This window comes from Belonocnema kinseyi, chromosome 7, assembly GCF_010883055.1.
Source record: "Belonocnema kinseyi isolate 2016_QV_RU_SX_M_011 chromosome 7, B_treatae_v1, whole genome shotgun sequence".
Taxonomy (NCBI): Eukaryota; Metazoa; Arthropoda; class Insecta; order Hymenoptera; family Cynipidae; genus Belonocnema; species Belonocnema kinseyi.
Window position 1 is genome coordinate 141414598 of NC_046663.1, and position 7462 is coordinate 141422059.

General features: G+C 32.4%; 1 protein-coding gene across 2 annotated transcripts in view; it reads left to right on the forward strand.

The window, feature by feature from the left end:
* The window catches only part of LOC117177326 (homeobox protein OTX2-A-like), a 643707-nt gene that overhangs the window by 256619 nt on the left and 379626 nt on the right, over window positions 1-7462 (forward strand). The gene's annotated exons all lie outside the window — the stretch shown is intronic.

The following is a 7462-nucleotide window of genomic DNA, read 5'->3' on the forward strand; positions in this document are numbered from 1 at the left end:
TAAGTTTCAAAGAATGCCTACGTTTTTGAAATTTTCAAAAATGTTCAGTAGATCAAAAGTAATCAACGCTGAAAGTTAGTAAAAAACGTCAAATTTCCGACCATCAAAAATTTATATCTTTTGAAATATACATTTTACGAAAATTTTACTGGAGACCTTTGCTTCTTAAAATGAGCCATATTTTCTAAAAAAAATTTGTCCGAATCGAAAAAACGACGTTTTCATAATTTGTTTAAACAATTGCAATTTAAACAATGTTGTACGCATTTTTCGAAAAATTAAGTTGTGGATTCGGATTCAGGGGCTCAAAATACATAAGAATAGAGGATTTTCAGCTTTGGCGGTCTTAGTGCATACGGGATCATACCCAGCCCCCGGACTATTGGTGAAGTTGGCAGCATCAGATGGTGAGAAATCTAAAATTTAAAAACTAGATAATGCTCTTTTTGTTCCAGACTTACGAACAAATTTGATGTCTGTTGCCAAATTTACAGACAAAGGATTCGGAGTATTTTTTGATAAAGAATCTGCTGTAGTAGTAGATAATAAAGAAGATATTAAGTTAAGGGCTATACGAGTTAATAATTTATACTATATATCTGAGCACATTGAACAAGCAGGAAATATTATCGCAAAATTAGTACCAAAAAATGTAATAGACTGGCACAAACGATTTGGACATCTAAATGAGAGAAGTTTGATTGATTTAATGACGAAGAATCTTGCTTATGGAATTAGGGTAGAGAAAAATGCGAAATGATCACCATGTGAAGTTTGCTTTAAGGGAAGTATGACGCGGAAACCGTTTCCAAAGCAATCAACAAAATCCATAGAAACACTAGAAATATTACATGCTGATTTGTGTGGTCCAATAAGGACAGCATCTCTAGGAGAAGCAAAATATATGATTGTCTTTATAGATGATCATTCTCGATGGTGTGAAGTAAGGTTTCTCAAGAAGAAAAGCGAGACCCTAACCGCATTTCAAGATTATAAAAATATGGTTGAAAATCAAACTAGTAAAAGAATAAAGAATTTGCAATCAGACAATGGGACTGAATATCTGAATAAAGACTTCAATGATTACCTGAGCTTAACTGGAATCAAAAGAAGATTAACCGTTGAACATACTCCACAAAAAATGGGATAGCTGAAAGAAAAAACAAAACATTAATAGAAATGGCTACCTGCATGATGATACAAGCCAACGTTCCACCACATTTTTGGGCTGAAGCTATTGTAACAGTAAATCACGCCCAAAATAGATGCCCTTCAAGATCTCTAAATGGCGAGACACCGTTCTGGAACTGGACAGGAAAGATACCATTAGTGTCGCATTTTAGAGTCTTTGGATCTACAGCTCTTACACTAGATACAGATCCGAAAAGAGAAAAATTCACACCACGATCTAGAAAATGCATCTTTATTGGATATTCCGAAGAATAGAAAGCATACAGAGTATGGTTGCCTGACACAGACGTGCTCCAGAAAATCAAGACTGAAATTGAAGGTACTGAAACACCTGAAATGTTTAAACCTGAAGTCATCGAATTTAATTTTCCAAAGACTAAACAAAGAGAGCAAGAAGAAGGATTTGAATCGATGGAACATCATCAAGAAATATCAGATATTTCTTACTAAGATGAAGACTTTTGGGAAGATGATAAAGATCGCCAGCTACAAATAAATAATATTGACTACATCAACATCGACAAAGAATCTCAACACCAAAATCATGAAGATGAAGCTGAAGTAATTGAAGTTGAAAATTTCGAAAATATTGAAGAAGAGAATGAGGAAGGAGAACCTTCACGTGTAACTAGAAGAAGACCTGGTAGACCAAAAATAATTCGAACTGAAAACCGGGGAAGACCCACTAATAATAATAATAAGAAATAATAATGTCACATCAGTTCTATCCGACTATTGTTGGAACTAGCTGTCGAGATGGACATGAAGATACATGAACTAGATGTATAATCTGCTTACTTAAATTGTGATATAACAGAAGAAATTTACATGAATCTACCTAACTTTGTTAAAGAAATTTTAGATGATATCACACAAGTAAATGCAAGTGGAAATAAAAAGCTTTATTATCAAGCTCTGGAAATACTCCACGAAATCAAGAAAGGAAATGAAGTATGTCGATTAAAGAAGGCTTCATAGGGTTTACGTCAATCTGGACGTCAATGGAATCTTACATTTAACGAAAAGTTGAAGAGTTTCGGCTTAAAATCTTCTAGTGCTGATCCTTGCATCTACTTCGCTAAAAAGAGATCGGATCTACGTATCTTAGCAGTTTATGTTGATGATATATTAGTAGCATCGAGGAACATCCAACTGGTCAAAAATCTGAAGCAGTTTTTAATGTCGCAGTTTTAAATGAAAGATCTTCCAGAAATCCGCTACTGTCTAGGAATAGAATTTGCTCACATCGACGGGAAAATAAAGATTACAAAAGGAAGATATATCAAGGATATTTTGGAGAAGTTCGCTATGAGCAAATCAAAACCTGTCACTACTCTAGTGGGTGCAAGCCTTAAGTTAATTAAACCCGAAAAGATATCCGCGGAAATTATACAAAGATATCCTCACCAAGAACTTATGGGTTCTTTATCATATTTGTTTACATGTACGAGACCTGACTTGGCCTATGCAGTAAGCTATTTAAGTCAGTTCAACAGTTGTTATGATACGGAACATTGGACAGCTGCGAAAAGATTTCTTCGATACTTAAAAGGTACAATCGATTATGGAATCATCTTTCAAAAGACTAAGGGTAGTCTTACATGGCTTTAACCGAAGCAACCAAAGAAGCAATATACTTTCGAAGATTTTTTCAAGAACTAGAACCGATAGGAAATACTCCAATTCAAATATTTAATGACAATCAAAGTACTCAGAAACTATCGAATAATCCTGTCTTTCATGCTCGAACAAAGCATATTTAAATCAAACATCATTTTGTACGGGATGCAGTAAAAGTTAATGCAGTGACTATTAATTATCTACCAACTGGAGAAATGATAGCTGATGTTTTAACTAAAGCATTAAGTGGACCAAAACATATCAAGTGTTTAGCAAGATTTGGATTTTATTTCTCTTATCGAGAACATCAATATCTTGAAATCCGCGTTTAAGAATTATATTGTTTATAATGTTTACCTGCGAAATAAACTTCATGTGGTCATTCGCTTTTATTCATTACTTTTCTTTAAGTTTCTCTAACATTTTATTAATATTCTCATTTTTGGATTGAATAAATAATATAATACACAGATATTGAAATACTATTTGCTCTACTAGATTTAGCCTAGTTTTAACATGATAATTAATCTTTTTTGTTGAAAATATTTTCTAATTGTTTTAAGGATGGACGAACTTTTACAAATTTATTTTTTTGGTTGAAGATTCATTATTTTAGTTAAAAATTTATCTCTGGTTACAAATTAAAAAATTTTCTTGAAGTGCATTTTTTGTTTCAATTCAGCTGTTGTTTTAAAATAATCATATTTTTTAGTTTTTGGTTCAAAATTTATCTACTTATTGAAAAGTTTAACTATATCTTGAAATATTATGTTTTTGAAGGAAAAGTATATCCAAATATATTTGGTTGCAAATTCGTTGATTTTTCTAAACTAACAATTAAACTTTTTCATTTTCAGTGTAAACGATTTTCTCAAAAATTTGGCTTTTTTAATGAAAGATTCGCATTTACAACCGAATAGTTTAACTTTTAACCAAATAGTTAAATTTTCAATCTACAAATATAAATTTTAAACTGAATGGCCAAATTTTCAAACAAAAACGATTAATCTTTAACCAAAAAGAGTTTAAAAAAAAAATTCCCAATGAAAACGTAGTGGTGGAGATATTAAAACCTGCAAATATGGTTTTTCAATAGAAAATGAAATTTCAATGAATGCAGATGCTCCTAAGAGATGCATTGTACAAATAAGGAAACGAATTTTCAATCATAAAGATTAATTTTCTATACGAGATTCGAATTTAAACCAAAAGTAGAAAAGTTGCTTTTTTCACACAAAAAATGAATTTATTTCCGAGAAAAAGGAATTCTCAAAAAAATGTAAATTTTTTAACCAAAGATATGAATTTTTTACTAAAATTACGAATTTTTCAACTAGAAAGACAAATTTTAAACAAATAAAGAATTGTCAGTTAGGCAATAAAAAAATTTGTCCCAATAATTAAATTTGTAGGTCAAAAGACTATTATTCTGTAAAACAGTTATAACAACTTTACCCTCCACCTATCACCATAAACTACATTTTTCACAACACCTTCACCCCATATGATAAGTTTTGAAGTATTCATGTGTTGAAAGTGTTATTTTTAATACAAAACTTAATTAATTTCAATGTAATTTGAAATATAATGATTATTAATTTAATTTTAAAGAAAATATTTATGTTTTTCATAGACTTTAATGTGAAAAGTTCAGGGGGAAGTGGGAGACTTAACTAAGCCTGAGATTCGACAATTGGCAGAGATTTCCGTTCAATAATGTAATTTTTTTTTTTGTAAGGATTTATCTACTCTTGTAATCAAAATTCGTGCATTAATCATATATCGCGTTATTCCTTACATAGTAGTGTAATGATTTTGTATAAATCGGAATAATGAAACAGTTACTAATAAAAATTGTTATGACATGGAACGCATGAACTAATATTGGGAAGACTTAACTAAGATTTTCAGGGAACAGTTTCACAAGTGGGAACAAGCTTATTACATGTGTTTTTCTACCTATAAGGCCATTGATTATTATAATGCGCATTCAAACATTTTTCTAGATTGATTCATAAAAATTGTGGTGTAAAAATGCAAAGTTCATTATTTAAAGAATATGATTATCATCAGCGTGAGTTACAAAATTGTAATAAATTGTAATAATCCTATTATAAAAGATTAATTACTATTGCAGCTACAGAGCTCAACCCTTGGTGTTTTTTATTATTTCATACTAATATTTTGTAACATTCATTAAATATGTATAACATAGAAAAAATAGGTTTTTGATTTATCGTTTTTCATAAAAAGATAAACAGGCGCGCTCGCCCTGGCGGACCGAAAGAACCGAACTCGAAAAAGAAAGAACTCGAAAAAACAGCAAAATAAACTTTTATATAGTTGAAATTCGGATCCTACGTTAAAATTCCCTATAAAAGGTCACGGAATAATCGCAATAGTTTTTTTTGCAACGGTAAAAAGTTTAAAAAAATATAAGCCGTATAACGCCTGCTGACTGCTACACTTCTCACGCATCGCCTATAAGTAGCAGTCAACAGGCGTTATACCTCTTATATTTTTTTAAACTTTTTAATATTGCAAAAAAACTATTGCGACTATTCCGTGACCTTCTGTAGGGAATCTTAACGCAGAATCCTAATTTCAACAATTTAAAAGTTGATTTTGCTGCTTTTGCGAGTTTTTTTAAAATGGAACCGAATGGGGACCAAAGATATCCAAAGATATAAAAAGAAAATAAAACTTTTACTTTATATTATGTTTCTTATGCATAGCATTGTTTTTTATTAATTAGTTGGAAAGGTTAATAAGCCTCATTTCTGCAATAAAATTTAAGTACATATATACTCTATTTCAAAGAGAATTACAAAAATTTATTTACGCAAATTTCGTTAAAAACACACAGCAATCACTACTGCGCATGTGCGAGATATCCGCGTTCTCCTACTCCTAATTGAATAATAAAAGGTCTCGTGTTAAAAAAAGTGTGTTAAGTGTTTCATGTAATCTTAAATTTGTTTTGATGGCGTGTGTTTGATTTTTGTTTGTATACATGCGCGCATTGACACTTACCTAAAATTCGAGCGGGTCCGGCTGCGAATCAAGATAAAAAATTCCATTTTCAGTTTCTTTTTTTACGCACCTGTCATTTTACTATTTTTCAGGGCATTTGCCAGAGGCGGTTTTGTGCAATTTTATTTATTTTTAATTCAAAATTTTTTAATCTCACATTTCGTAAATAAAAATTGGAAATTAAATTTTGCTGGTTCTTTCCTTTATTAAAAACAAAACATTTTTAAGACCCTACTTACGCGCGCACTAAGTGCTTTCTCCTTGCGCGCACGTGCGTGCAGAAACGACGGGCCGGGCATATGCCCCTCCGTGGATGACAAATCTGCGTACTGATCCGCGCGCACGTCGTGCGTGTAAATATACACGCTGTGCCTGCGTCATGCGCGCATGGTGCGCTAAAATTGCTATCTGGGTGTTTTTATCGACAAAAAAATCATTATTTTAGTATATTATATATTTAAACAAATTATAAGCTTGAATTAACTTACTTTGGCATAAAAGTGAACTTAAAATAAATTTTGATTACTTTTTCCATGGCATATTTACTATCTAAAAAATTATAATCTAAAAGTAAGCTTAGACTTCATATGTCATTGCTGATCGTCTATAATTGGTATTTTTTGCATATTTCGAAATGTGTTTCTACAATATATGCGATAAAAATTCTACATTGAACACATCCAAAAAAATGCACAGTTTTAGCGCTATGCGGCGCTAAGCGCTCAAGATCATTGATCAAAACGAATTACAACAGATTTTGTTACAAAAGCGATGTCAACATAGAAATCACGGTTCCGATCGTGGTCTGTCATATTCTCGCCTACACCGTTGACTCATATAGCGCGCTTTTCAAAACGATCAAACGCTAGGCGCCCAAGATTTTAACTTGACTAATTAATCACTTCTTTAGAGGCAGAAATGGTACTCAAAGTAACATTAGTAACTAGTGCGCACATACCGATAATAAAATTCTATCCTTCGCAAGAGGATTGAACTTAGCGTTCAACATCAGCGAATAAAACCAAACCTAGTAAATTTAGCGACAAAAGCGATGTCACTATAAGAATCACGCATCAGAAAGTAGTCAGTAATATGTTTAGCCAAACCAATGAGTTATATTGCGCGCTTCTCGAAACGATCAAATGCTAAGCGCCCAAGATTTGAACTTGACTAGGTAATTACTTTTTTAAAGACAGAAATGGTATCCAAAGTAACATTAGTAATTAGTGCGCACATCGATAATAACAGTGCACCCTTCGCCAGAGGGCCGAACGCTAATCGCCCATGATCAGCGAATAGAACCAATTCTAGTAGCTTTAGCGACACAAGCGATGTCTGTATACCAAACACGCATCAAGAAGTGTTCAGTACCATGTTTAGCCAAACCAATGACAATATAAGTCAACACCATTGACTTATAAAGCGCTTCTCAGAACGGGCAAACGCTAAGCGCAGAAGATTTAAACTTGACTAAGACATCACTTTTCCAAAGGCCTTCCACAAAAAATACGACAGACAAACATACCGTCGTCGATGGAGATAATGAGTGGATGCTGCATGATGAACGATTGTCACTTTTTAAAGCAAAAAGCGAACGACTTCAGAATGAGCGACGAAC